Here is a 15,427-nt window from a genome sequence, read left to right on the forward strand (position 1 = left end):
TCGTAGAATATCAGGGTTGGAAGGGACCTCAGGAGGTCATCTAGTCCAACCCCCTGCTCAAAGCAGGACCAAGCTCCAGACAGATTTTTGCCCCAGATCCCTAAATGGCCCCCCTCAAGGATTGAACTCACAACCCTGGGTTTACCATCCTCAATATTCTATTGTTTATACAAGGATTAGAGTAGCTTTTTTGTCACAGCATTACATTAGGAGCTCCTTTTCAGAGTCACTGCCTTTCAGGATACAGTGCTCCATACTGTGAGTATGGTCCTACATTCAAGATCAAAGGCACAGGTTGCCGCATGAGACATGTTGGATTATATCCTTTGGAGAGTCATGTCACCTCGGGGAGTTTAGAAGGTAACTCATGAGAGTTCTGTTTTCTTCCCAGTAACAGCCCATGTCTGGTTTTGGCTGATTATTTTTGTGCTTAATAGGCCACTTTTTTCTTGAAGCTTGTGGGAGGATTTATATCTAGAATAAAAAGATATTCAGAAATTCAATTACTTCCAATCCTCTAGCCTGCAACAGTGGGAGGCCCCCCTCAAGCAGATTTTCTTCATTAGGCACCAAGCTTTCATCACACTGGCAAGTGACATTTCATTGCGGCCTTTCAGAGGATACAATAGAAAGAATCTTTCCCCATCAGAGGGTATGCAGTGTTGTAATTGTGAAGATTCAGGGCAAAAGAAAAAAGGCTAATGTTGTGTACTAGCAGTTTGGAGGGCAAAATCTTACTAATGAAACTAATGGCTGTTTCTATTCTTAACCAGACCCTACTTCTACAAGTGACTGATGGCTGTGCACCAGCATTAGGGCTAACTACATCAACTATGTCACCCATTCTCAATGCCTGCCCCTGAACATAGGAACAGTATGGGCTGTAGTCAAAGCATCACTGTATTACAGTGATCTGTGGCCAGTGTAACAGTCTCCAGAGGATAGCTGGATTTCCAATAAGGCCCTGCTGCTTTGAATTATGACAAACGGCTCCAGCTGCCTGGGGACTGAGCAAACAGAAGTGATTTTTAAATCCATTTTTTCCTACTCCCCTCCTCAGCTATGCAGAGCTCTGATGAGGAGGATCTGACTCAAAGAGAGAGGAGAACACTCCAGCTGTGGGGAAAGACTCAATTCTTCCATAAAAACTGCACTACTTTCACCCACTAGAGGAAAACACAGAGTGTCTTGTGACTAAATTATTTGCAACTGGAAGGAGACCAGAATTTAACGTGCAAATAGCAAGGGAAACCTAGTACTAGGGTTTACCTTGAACTGATGGCCTGGAAACTAGAAGACTGAATGTGGCCTATGCACCCTCACAATTCTAGGCTACTGAGGGTGGGCAGTGTGACCACTGGAGTAACTTGGACAGTCCTGGGTGACTTCTTAAACTATGGCAGTTCTACAGGAGGCAGCACTGCCTGGAATCCCTACAGATATGTGTCCCACCCCCACAGCATAGCTCACATTGAGTCACACCAGCTGAGAATCTGTCCACATGTGTGACAAGTCGATACTAATGCTAAGCCCAGGTCGAGCATAGATAAGGCTTATCAAGCTCTCCAATTTCTATCTCACTGTACAGTAGCATAAGCACTGCAATAGCTTCCACAACTGCAACTGTCTTTGTTATGTGTCTGTACAGTGCCTGGCTCAATAGGACCCACCAGGTGCTACCATAATAATTGCATACATTATCATTCCAGACACTGAAGTTGGAGAGGATGGTTTCAAATAATATCTTCAGACATCTGATGAAGTGGGTTCTAGCACATGAAAGCTTATGCCCAAATAAATTTGTTAGTCTCCAAGGTGCCACAAGGACTCCTCGTTGTTGTTGTTTTCCAGACAGTGTGTCTTGGGAACAATCCCAAAAAGCTCATATTTAATCTATGGCCCTGTATAAACAAGCACTGCAGCCAAACTTCCTCCACTTCAAAACTGGGAGTCACCATTTCCTCCCAGTTGAAGAAATCTTTCTTAGTTACTGTTTTTGTCAGGTACAAATCATTTACTAAGTCGAACACAACATTCTTTCCATTGACTTTGACTGAGTTAATCCAATACATTCTCTCAACCTTCAAAGAATGATTTTCTTCTTAGGCAACTAAAAAGCCTGAGATTTTCCTATAGACAAACCTCTCCATGCCATACCCTCACCTTCAGTTCCTCTTTCCCTTTTGATGGAACACTAACATGAAAAAAATATTTAAAACAAATAAGTCAGGAAAATAATCCACATTCTAATTTAAATGAACACAGGCAACAATGAGGCAAGCAAATGGCTTTCTTTGGGGGCCTGCCAGGATAGGACTTACCTCAGTTCTGCTTCCGCTCAGTGTCATGGAACTAACTGCTATAAATCCTGAGATATGCAAGTCAGACCACAAAGGCTTGAGTTCAGACAGACAGGTATATTTTTATTTCTTATCCTACTGTTTGCTTTTTTAGTCCAGCTTCTAAATTGCAGCTTTCTTTCTAGCATCCCCCCAGCTTTCAACCCCTAATGATTAAAGTGGCTCAGCTGCAAACACCTTAGGATTATTCCACACACCCAAATGCATCCTCTTTCACTAACCCCTACTTCTCCTCATTTCTCAGCAGAATGGGCTTCTCTATTTCCCTTAAGTATAAATGATAGGGTCGGTTAGCCCGGATCCTCAAAGATATTTAGGTGCCTAACTTCCATTAAAAATCAATGGGAGTTAGGCACCTAAATGAGGATCTATGCTGTGCCCCTTTTGGCCCAAGCAATTAGTCATTATTCAGGGGCCTTGGAGGTTGCTTCTGTTAGAAGCAGAAAATGATTAAGCAAATCAGGGTATTTCTTTGCTGCAAACCTGTTTATTTACAAAACATGTACACAAAGTCCTGTTTACCTGAACAGAATAGGAATGAGCAAGAGAAGACAGTTTCCTTATACAAAATCCAAGGCTCCTTCTAGCTAGTTATTTACCTAAAAAAAGGTCTCCCTCTTGGCTTCCTTCTAGGTCCACACAACAAGTGCTTCTCTGGCTTTCTGCCCACTTTCCGGCTGCTTTTGTAACTCCAAATAGGGAGATACCTCTTTAAGAGACCTGGGGGAGAAGGGGTTAGGAGTGAGTTGTGTCTGAGTCATTGTTGCTAGGCAGATTTAGTACTCCACATCCAGAAGTTTCTGGAGTTGGGTGTGGTAGTTTTGGGTCTGCCCTAGTAGATTCCCTGTTGCTGGGGTGTCAGACTCCATGAGGGCAAGCAATCAGGGCAGGTGGTTTACAAAAGACCATGTGTCCTGGGTGAGTTGGGAGAAGCTGAGCCCAGAAGCAGGCTGTTTTCCCTAACCCTGAAACATTTTGTAGTCGATATATAGTAGTTTGACTTTTATATTTGGGATGGCAGGGCCCAACAGGGCTCAGGCCAGCTCTGCACAGCAGGACCTGGGGAGGGAGTGCCATGGTATCACCTCCACCCCCGACTCACCTCAGCAGGCCACCCAGCCCAATGGGGGTAGTGCAGCACACAACTGAAAACTATAGCCCAAAGGGAAGGGCTCACCTCAAAAAGTTAGAAAACTGCTCAGGGTGTAGGCAGGGGGTAGCTAGGAGCTGTGTGGAGGCAGGCATGGGCTGTACACAGGCAGGAGGGTAGCTCAGGATACAGAGAGAAGAGTACCTAGGGGCGGTGTTCTGGGAGGGTCCCCCCAGTCACTGCTCCCTGAGCGCTCTGTCTGCCCATGAGTTGGGTCCCCCTGCCTGGGTGGTTCTTACCAGCTGTACAAGCATTCAAGGAAGGCTAGGTGCGGGCTGAGAAGCAGCCACAAACCAGGCGCCAGCAGCAGAGAGGGGAATACGATGACCACGTGGTCCATGGAACCATCCAGAATAGCAGCTACCCTGTACTACTGAGCGGTGGCTGTCTTCCAGCCTCTGACCTGGCCAGGGGTGGGGCCTCAAGAGGGAGGGGGTAGAACTGCCACCAGAGCTCTTCTATTCTGGTTATGGTGCTGCAGTTTGGGACAACAATGTCCCCTGTGGCCTATCCCTCCCCCAAATCCACTAATGAGTAGGTTAGTGATATTATTAACCCTCCAACAGGAAGCATGGGCAATGTTAATTATAGAAAGAGGAAATTGGGAGTGAAAATAATTTATTTTAATTGTACACTTTGAATATTTGATTTTTAGCCAAACCGTTCAGTTAAATTGTCTCAACTAGTATGATTCACCAACTTTTCTTTAAATGTAGTAAGGGGGAAAGAGTCATTTATATTTTGCTATTCTTAGTTTTGCATTTTCTTGTAACTTTTTTTTTTTTAATTCTATATACTTAACTGAGTGGTTGGTTAATCAGTTAGCTGTCTGGCTAACAGTGATTTCAGTGGAGAAAGAGTAAGAGTCTGCATGTGTGGATTCCAACAAGCAAGTGGAGAGAAGATGTTGCTTTTGACTCAGCAGACTGTATAGATTTGGTGATCAGAAACTACTGAGACTCAGGTGAACTCAACCTAAGCTTTTGGGAACGCTGAGTTTCTTCTCACTGTGTTTCTGTAGAGACTGACCTGTTTAGACTTAATTTGTTTTCTTTATGTATAACTGAAGATAATGTATGTGGATTATAAAATAGCCATGTTATACTGTAAACATTGTTATTTTTCATCTTAAGATTTTATAAAGTTGTTAAATTAATTTCTTCTGTTCTTTTTGGGACTTGAATGTGGGGAAGTTGACCCTATGCAATCCTTGTTGAAAATCTTTAGAGACTGAATTCTGGGTCTTCAGCAGGTTTTCTATGGGAATTGGGTTTTTTAAGCACTGGAGAAGGGCAATGAAGTGAACTCTAGCCCACCCAAAGATTAAACTCTCTCTTGGCTTTCTGCTTTGAAACACACAGCCATAGCCCCTGTTTCCAACCAGTTCTGAGGGAAATTCCTTTTATTCTCTCTGTTAGTCGTTGTTCAGGTCTTTCATGTGCCCAGTCAGTGCTTTGGGTGATAGCTAAAACAATAGAAGCTATCTTACTCCATAAAAGAGCTTAATTGCTTCTTTTAGTTAAACAGAAGGAATCTTTCCTGGTATGCCCATCAACTACAATAAAGTCTGTAACTGCCCAGACATCCAAGACATGCTTACTGGCAGCTACCAATACCCTTCAGCATAACAGGTTCAATCTGGCAACCCTTATTTGCAAAAGCATTCCAACTGGGTCACATTTTTTTTTCTATATAGTCAATGGGAGTTGTGCAATTGACTTCAGTGAGAGCAGAGGAACAAGCTGATAGGCTTCAATGAGAGTCATAATAATTTTTAGTTCTTAAATACAGCTTTTCATCTGTAGATATAAAAGCACTTTAAATATAAGAGGAAATACAATTATCATCATGGTACTGAAGAATAGAGAGGTAGAGGGTCAGATTTTTAAATAACTATAGGTGCCTAAAGATGCAGCTAGGTTCCTAGTTTCAGAGTAACAGCCGTGTTAGTCTGTTTTTTTAGGTTCTTCTTTTTAGGTTCCTAGTGGAATTTTTCAAAAGCACCTAAATAGATTAGGCACGTGGAAGGTAGGCCTTGGTTTTAGTTGTAGAAATTTCATTGAAAGCATTTAAAATTCAAAATTCTAGCTGTCTTGACTGTACTTACATACAGGTCATGTGGTATGCTTCTGTGCCCTATTTGGATAAGCGTAACTTTTAGAATAAGGTGTCTGATGCAATACTAGCAATCACAAACTGGGAGTGTGCTTTTTGTGAATATTCTGTTATATGTTTTAAATGGGCTACTTTTTACGAACATTCCTGCCAGTGAACGTGCTTACTTGAAGATGAACAAAATAAAAAAGGGGTAGGAGCAGAATTTCAAAGAATTCATAAAAAAATGCGAATAACTATTCTTGGGGAATTTTTCTTAACTGAATTCACCCATTTCTAGTGTCAATTTGATTAACTAGATATAGAAAAACATTACCCCCCAATAACAGTTTTGTTATGTAAGGGAACTATACCTAATCACTGCAGGGGGAGTTTAAGTAAGCCTGCATTGGTCAAAATTTAAACCTCAATTCTATATCAATCATGGGTCCAATTGAACAAAGGTGATATATTCCATCCACCTTGGCCCCATATGAAGTTTCGGAGGCACCCGGGGGCCAAAGGAGAGTTCCCTTTTCACATGTACAGAGTAGGACCATAGTAACCCTTGAAAACCTTGTTACGGGGGGAGGCAGGAAGATGCATGTCAGGAGCAGAGATGACTCTGCCATGCATACTGCTATGGTGATTCTGAGCTGCTCTGGACTGTAGAGAAGCACATAGGCAGCCCAGAAGAGTATGCTCTAATTTAGAGCATCCCAGAACTTCTCATTTGTACTGTGGGCTGTTTTGCCACCTGGTGCAGCCAAGGATCCGCAGGCACAAAGGTGCCTTAAAGCCTCCTCCCTTCTGGAGGCACAGGACAGTCTCAGATCAGTACTTTTTTCTTCTGGGACTAGTTACTCTCAACACTCCTTAAAAGAACTAAGCAGAATCACAGGGCATTAGATAAGACCCCCCGAGGATTCAAACACCAAGTCAGGACAGAGACAGAGCTTTCTGGTCCTCTCATTCTGTCAAACTCAAAACAATCCTTTTGGAGCCTGAAATAGCCGTGCAGTGCTCGAGAGTTTGTTAGGTCTCTACTGAGATTACGACTCATCACTTATTTTATTATTCCTAATTTAAAAAAAAGACAAATCTCAATATATATGAGCTCTATTAAAGAGAGAGAGGGGAATAAAGGAGGGAAAGTGTATATTTGTACCTTAAATAATATTTATATATTAGCATTTCTCTCTCCTCCATATGTCCTTTATCTCCTTATACCTTATTCCTGCAAACACTTACACAGGTGAATAATTTAGTGCAGGTGAATAATCCCTTTGAATTCAACGGGACTACGCAGGTACGTAAAATTAAATGCGTTAAGTGTTTACAATCTAAGGCCCCAATCCTGCAAACTCTTCAGGCAAGGACTAGAAGTACTTGTGGCACTTTAGAGACTAATAAATGTATTTGGGCATAAGCTTTCGTGGGCTAAAACCCACTTCATCGGATGCATGCAGTGGAAAATACAGTAGGAAGATATATATACAGAGAACATGAAAAAATGGGTGTTGCCATGCCATCCGATGAAGTGGGTTTTAGCCCAAGAAAGCTTATGCCAAATAAATTTGTTTGTCTCTAAGGTGCCACAAGTACTCCTGTTCTTTTTGCTGATACAGACTAACACAGCTACCACTCTGAAACTTGTCACCATGGCAAGGACTGTGTGTTTGTAGGATACATCATACAAATGGGACCCTGATCTTGGGTGGGTGGGGTGATGGAGGGTTTCTGGGTGCTACTGTAACATAATAAATACCAAAAAGGTATTTTAACATCTCCAGAAAAGACTTTTTGTATGAAAACAAAATTCCAATATTAAACACAAAATAATAAAATGAAATAAAGCACCAAAAGAGGGACTTCAGTTGTGACTTTAGCTACATCATTTAGTCTTTGTGCCTTGGTTTCCTCACCTCTTAAGTGATATTTCCCTAGCTCACCGGCAGGTTGTGTAGCTATGACCTTTACTGACTGAAGCATGTTGAGCTCCTGAGTGGAGGTGCTAGAAGGGCCAAAGTGTGATTGTGTTGCTCACAGTTCTTGCCTTACTGCCTAGAGGCATTACCCAGAAGGACTAGAATCATAGAATATCAGGGTTGGAAGGGAACTCAGGAGGTCATCTAGTCCAACTCCCTGCTCAAAGCAGGACCAATTCCCAACTAAATCATCCCAGCCCAGGCTTTGTCAAGCCTGACTTTAAAAACCTCTAAGGAAGGAGATTCCACCACCTCCCTAGGTAACCCATTCCAGTGCTTCACCACCCTCCTAGTGAGATGAGGCCTCACCAATGTCAAATAGAGGAGAATGATCACGTCCCTCGATCTGCTGGCAATGCCCCTACTTATACAGCCCAAAATGCTGTTAGCCTTCTTGGCAACAAGGGCACACTGTTGACTCATATCCAGCTTCTCGTCCACTGTAACCCCTAGGTCCTTTTCTGCAGAACTGCTGCCTAGCCATTCGGTCCCTAGTCTGTAACAGTGAATGGGATTCTTCCGTCCTAAAGGCAGGACTCTGCACTTGTCCTTGTTGAACCTCATTCAAGAAACAAGGGTTTCTTTTGGCCCAATCCTCTAATTTTCTAGGTCCCTCTGTATCTTATCCCTACCCTCCAGCGTATCTGCCACTCTTCCCAGTTTAGTGTCATCTCCAAACTTGCTGAGAGTGCAGTCCACACCATCCTCCAGATCATTAATGAAGATATTGAACAAAACCAGCCCCAGCATCGACCCTTGGGGCACTCCGCTTGATACCAGCTGCCAACTAGACATGGAGCCATTGATCACTACGCGTTGAGCCCGACGATCTAGCCAGTTTCTATCCACCTTATAGTCCATTCATCCAGCCCATACTTCTTTAACTTGCCGGCAAGAATACTGTGGGAGACTGTATCAAAAACTTTGCTAAAGTCAAGGAATAACACATCCACTGCTTTCCCCTCATCCACAGACCCAGTTATCTCTATGGTGCAAGAAGTGATGCAGGCACAAGACTTGGAATTGGAAGATATGGCTTCTGTTTCCAGCTCTGCAACTGACTGGCTGGAAGACTCTGGGCAACTCAGTAAAGATCTCAGAGGGATGTCAATGGGAGTCTTTTTACTGAAGTTGATGGGCATTGAATCAGACCCTAACTCACTGTGCCTCAGTTTCCCCATACATAAAATGGGCCTAAACATCAAGAAAGATGTTGATGAATTGGAGAAGGTTCAGGAAAGTGATGAGAATGATTAAAGAATTAGAAAACATGGCTTATACTGTTAAAATAAAGAGATTTAGCTCTGAATCTAACAAAGAGAAGGTTAAGGGGTAACTTGATTACAGTCTCTAAGTATCTATATGGGGAATAAATATTTAATAATGGGCTCTTCAGTCTAGCAGAGAGAGGTATAACATGATCCAATGCCTGGATGTTGAAGCGGTATAGTAGTTAGCACAAAAGAGTGGGAGTCAGGGTTCCTGGATTTTCTTCTCAGCCCTGCCATTCATTGTGTGATGTGACTTTGGGCAAGTCACTTAAGCTACCTGTGATTTAGTTTCCTCACTGGTAGAATAATCCTTATCTACCTCACTCATTTGCTCTGTGCCCTGGGATAAATCATTTAATCCCACTGTACTTCAGCTCTCCCTGGAAAATAGTTATAATACTACTTATCTATCTCACAAGGATGTTTTGAAGACTGTTTTATTAATGCTTGCAAAGATCCTCAGATAGAAGATGTTGTAGAAGGGCAAATTATTGGTAATATTACCTCTAATTAAATCAGACCTTGACCCCAACATGTGGCTTGAAGATGATGACTTAGTACGGGGACTCCTTTACATGCTCTTTTTTTAATTTTTGTAACAACTTACATTTACAATATGTGTTGCCTTTCACCCAAAGAATCTCAATGTATTTTACTGACTTAAGCTGATGTGCAGTACCATGTCACTACAAGTTGGGATCACCATCCTCCACTGACATGCATGACTGTGGTGAAATGTTTGGCAGCTTTTTATCAGTGAGCAGCACATTACGGAGCAGTTTAGGACAGGAAGTGAAGAATGCTATAGCCAACTGACACTTCAGGTGGAATTTTCATAGGCAGATAGTAATCACATTGGACTTTGATCAGCACACTGAGGATAAATACCTCATCTCTCCTCTTGCAAAAACTGTTAGGGGATATTTAATGTCCCCAAATGGTCATTGTGAGGACCTCAGCTGCGTGTCTCATTAGCTGTAACTCTTCAGCACTGCCCGAGTATTCCCTTTACCCCCTGGATATTTCATGTTCTTCCTAAAATCTTCTGTCAGATCCTTGCTCAGACAAGGCCCAGCCCTGAAAGGTGCTGAGCACTCTGGCCCCCATCCAGCAAAGCACATGCTCAGCTTTGAGCAAGTGAGTAATCCCATTGATTCAATTCAAAGTAAAGGGACTATTATTACATTCCTTCAGTTGACATCAGGACTACTTATACGGTACTTAAAGTCAAGCATGTGCTTAAATGCTTTGCCGGATTGGGGCAGAGTGCTCAGCATCTGGCAGGACTGGGTGGGCCCTTGTTCACCTTTGTTGTACACTGCTCCTCTGCTGCTCACAGTCCCTGAGAAGTTGTTCTGTTTACGTTTTGATTCTGTCTCTTGATTCCATGCTTCTTCTAGTACTGTCAATGCAAGATTTCCTGTGTCTCTTCATAATCCAAGGTTTATCTTGGCCAAAGTCATGTCACCTTGAGAATAAAGTCCAGATGGTACATCCTAATGTTGCAGGATCTTGCGATGTTTGGAAATCCTAGTTTGTTATTGTGGCATTTCTAATATATTAGAAAGTGCCACAATTTTATATATATATATATATATATATATATATATATATAGGGTAGGTCCTTCTCAACATATTTCTTTCTACTTGTCAGCTAGAAAAGACAAAAAATATGGCAGGCTTTTTATTTGACTCATAATAGGCTTTGAGTGGCTTGTTATGTAAATTAGATTGTGTTAAGCTCAGCTTTAAAGTAAAGAAAACTAAATGACTATTTAAAAGAGAAAGGTAACTTAAATGCTTGTGTAAAATTCCATTCACTGAATGAAACAAAGAGATCAGTCTAGCATAGAGGGTATATTATTTGGACAGTGGGGAACAGAAAGAGTGAAATATTAAAAGCCCTTTCTTATTTTTTTTGTAAAATGCAAAGCTTCCTTTAAAAAAAAAAAAATCCCCAGATCACCCACTCTCCAGTCATAATCAATTATGCTAACAGCTTTGGAATTGCCTTGGAGTCTGTCATATGGCTGTGTTACTAATAGGTTGTTGATACTGCCTTGTTCTGCAAATCCTTTATGAGCCCTCTACACAAGCCATCCCAGTGGATGTAGGTGTTGGACAGCATTGCAAAGCTGCACACAGTATTATCTACATCCCCCAGCATACAGGTCTCTCTGTTTCATTACATTGTTTCTTTTTCTCTATCTAATCTGCCATCTGGGAGATGCCTACACTAGTTGTTTTTTTTTTTTGGAGAGGTTCCCAAAAGTTTCCAAACATTGCTACCATATGTTTGGTTCCAGTAGTGGTAGCTACAGGGGGAGCTCCAGTACAGACAAGGCTCTGGCAGTTGACACCATTTTAAACACCAGAGGTGAAAGCCTAGCCTCATTCAAGTCAATGGAAAACTACCATTGACTTCAATGCGGCCATAATTTCACTCCAGGTTGTTTAGACCTCATCAGAACAAGTGTATGTGATGCGGTACTTAAAATCATGAACAGGTAACAGCAACAGTAGGAAACTTGAGGTCAAAAATACTATTTAGACAAGGCCCTTGTCTCATACTCTTGCAGCCCAGGTATGGATTCTGGAATTCACAAGTCCAGATCCAATCCTGTAAAATAAATCACTGTGTGGCACTGAGCAAGTCACCTAACCTCCATGTCACTGAAGTTTCCCTTCTGCAGAATGGGAATACTAATATTTGGGTGCACTGGGGGTGCTGTGAGAGGTAAGATGTTATGGGCTCATTAATTATTATTATGTGCTTCCTTGAGTCAATCCTTTAATTAATAGCATGTTATCTAGTTTCAAGTGCTGTTGCAGGCACAGAAATGAGAAACCCCTGGATTTCAGTATGTGCAGACAGCAGATGTGCACAGAGCTACTATCTGAATAGAATGCAGGGAACACAGCAAATTGCATTGTTATCCTCAGCAAGTTGGATTTTCATTTTACCAGTTAATGAGAAATCATGCTGTAAAGCTAGATTTCAGACACCAGAGGCTTTCAGATCCGTTTCCTTTTTGACTCACGTTGCCAGTAACGTCTGAGTGTTTGATACTGTATGTGATATAATGACCACGAACCCAGGATAAAAGCTCAAAAAGGAGCCGCAGCTCATAGGAAACTTGGAGCACCTTTATGAGTCCTATCTTAGTTTTCATATTTTTGTATTGAATGATCAAAAATGTTAAGTGCAAAAATGTAAAGATATAAAACATATGCAAGGATTTGCTCCTCAGCTTGCACCTTTGCTAACATGCCATGTACAGAATCTCTGGACTATAAGAGCCCAGTGAAGTTGAGGCTCAGTGGGCTTTGGCTTATGCCCTACGTGAGGTATTTTACACCTTTAATAAGAGCCACTGTAAATTAAAATAAAAAAATATGCATGGTCCTATCAGATTAAAATCTGTGGCTTTTTCAAAGACCATCTCAACCATAATATAATGGAGGTGCTGAATTCCAGTCATCTTCCTTCGTTTGCTTTTTGCTCCTCATTGAGTATTTCATCCGGCATAAAATATATGAAGTCAAATGCTGTCAGTTACGTACTAGTGCAAATTCTTAGTAGCTTCATTGAAGTCATTTAAAATATATAAAGCCTGGGGCCTGATTTTTCCTCTCACTTATACCAATGTAATTGAACTGCTGTTAGGGTAATGCCTCCTGATTTGCAACAGTGTAAGAGAGTAGAATTTGGCTTAGTACTGTACATAAACATGGGACCTTGATTATCAAGAGTAACTCCATTTTATTCAGTTGGAGTACACTAGTATAAGTGACAGCAGAATCAGGACCCCTAGACTTTATCATTGTCACACGACAAAAGAGGACTATTAATTATATGTACAAAATGTATTATTAATACATTAGAACATGAATATATTAAGAATATATTAAGCAGGAATGCAAATTTAATATTATGATATGCTAAAGCAAGAAACTGCTAATGAAATATAACACAATATTATTACAAATAATCCAGCTCCTGGAAAATGATAGAGAGAGAGATTCCTTTCCTTTTTTGAAGCTTAAAGCTCTAACTATTACAACCTTCTGCCAGAAACACTAGTAAACTGAGTGAATATCCAGAAGTAGGTCATCTTTGTTAATATCTAAGAATACTGTGTTTCTGTGGTTACTTTAGATCTCCCACCCTCTCTCTCTAACAGTGGCACAGCCTGATTCTGACATCACACTGCTTTTACACCAGTTTAATTCCATTGACCTCAAAAAAGTTACTCCTGATTTACAGTGATGTAACTGTATATGATCAGAATATGGCCCATACCATACTGTACATCCATGCTGGAATTAAACCTTGTGTTGCCCACACAAACATAGAAGTGAACTCCAGGGTATCAGAACGCTTGTTATGTTATGCCTTATTCATCAAGCTCTCAGTCCCCTGACATGCTGTATTAGCACCTCCTCTCAGTGACTGACAGGAGACGCTTCCAGTGCTGCCACTGAAACACAGCCAGGGTCCAGCAGGAGCCTATGTGCTATTTGATGTGCATGCAGGGAAGGAAAGGGCAGTGTGATGGTATGGTAACCCCCTCCTGCCCCCAGGCCACCACTGCAAGAGAATTTGTTAAATTAGGTGCATTACTTCAGTGTCTCTTCACCCCTGCTGCCCTATATACAACCAAACATGCTGTTTCTGCCTGAGTCTGCTTCTGCACACATCCTGATGATGTGAAATGGACTCAAAGATGTGGCTGATGATACCCTATGTGGAGACTGAATTAGTGCTATCCCTTAGGAAAATAATAACGAGAGAAGATAAGCGGTTCTGCCCCAGTCCTGCTCACTTCAGTTATGTTGTGAGGCAAGAGGCCAAATGCCTTCAGCCCCCTGAGAAATGTTCAGAGATTCCAGAGAACCACTTTTAAGGCATGATTCAAAGTCCACTGCAGTCAATGGAATGGGCTTTGAATTAGTCTCTTACTCAAATATGTTTCTTTTTCCTTTCTTTCATCTGGTGATATATGAATGTAGAGCTGGTGAAAACTGCTGGGTTGACAGCCAGGCAGCTATGGTTCATATTCAGTTGAGATGTAAAGGGTGGTGACGTACATCACACCCGAGCCCTGTGTTTTGGGAATATTTTCCCATATTCACTGTTGCCAACAACATTCCTGCCAGTCAGCTCACTTCCTAGAATATTCACTGAAAGCAAACACAGCAAAAAAGGGCATCAACAAACAGTCAGGGCAAATTCATTTCTAAAGTCCAATGAATATTTCCCAGCATTGAGTCAGATCCCCAGCAAGGGTAAATCAGCAAGGTCCGTCGGTCCATTTTTTGGCAGTATTTGCTCAGTCCTGTGTGTAAATTACACCCAGTTAGCATACTACTTATTGTCAGATGTAAACAATTTTCTACTTACTTTCTGGGTAATTTACACCAAATACTCATGCCACTATTTAATCCCTGATGATTTTGGACCAAAACCATCCAGGGGAGACTGACCACTTTAGACTGAATTTGGGCCTAAGGATCAAATGTTTTGTTTTTAATTATTATCATTTAATATTTGCATAGCAGTAGCTCTCAGAAGTCCCAGACAAAATCTGGACTCCATTGTGCTCAATGCTGTGCACACACATATAAAAGTACAGTCCCTGCTCTGATGAGTTCCCTCTAACGTAAGACAAGTCGGTGTAACAAACTATAAGGGGAAGCAGATGTGAGGAGGATGAGGGTATCATCAGTAAGAAAACATGATTACATCGGCTACTCAGAGAGTTTAAGGCCAGCAGGATCCATTAGTCTGAATTCTAGATTTCACTACATTTCACTCACTTGTGTTCAGCTACAGCATCTCTTCCACAAAGGCATTCTGGCGACATCAAGAGATGGAGAATCTACCACCTACCGTGGTAGTCCCAAATTAATGGTTAATAACCCTAACTGTTAAAAATGTGTGCCTTATTTTTAATTTAAATTTGTCTGGTTTCAGACATTGGCTCTTGTTTTGCCTTACTCCACTAGAGTAAAGATTCTTTTAGCACTCAATATTTTCTAGTTCTTTTTGAACCCTGTTACGATCTTGGCCTTCACAACATCCTCTGGCAAGGCCAAGACCATAATAGGCTCAAAAAAGAACTAGATAAATCCATGGAGGATAGGTCCATCAATGGCTATTAGCCAGGATGGGCAGGAATGGTGTCTCTAGCCTCTGTTTGCCAGAAGCTGGGAATGAGTGACAGGGGATGGATCACTTGATGATTACCTGTTCTATTCATTCCCTCTGGGGCACCTGGCACAGACCACTATCAGAGGACAGGATACTGGGCTAGATAGACCTTTGGTCTGACTCAGTAGGGCCATTCTTATGTACTCCGCCTAGAGTAAAGAGCATTTTAGGACCCAGTATTTTCTCCCCAGGAAGGTATTTATACACTGTGACTGAGTTATCTCTCAATCTTCTTTTTGATAATGTAAACTGATTGAGCTCTTTGAGCATCTCACTGCAAGGCATTTTCTCCAGCCCTCAAATAATTTTGGGAGCTCTTTTCTGCACCGTCTCCAGTTTTTCTACATTCT

Source organism: Trachemys scripta, chromosome 4 (assembly GCF_013100865.1).
Source record: "Trachemys scripta elegans isolate TJP31775 chromosome 4, CAS_Tse_1.0, whole genome shotgun sequence".
NCBI lineage: Eukaryota > Metazoa > Chordata > Testudines > Emydidae > Trachemys > Trachemys scripta.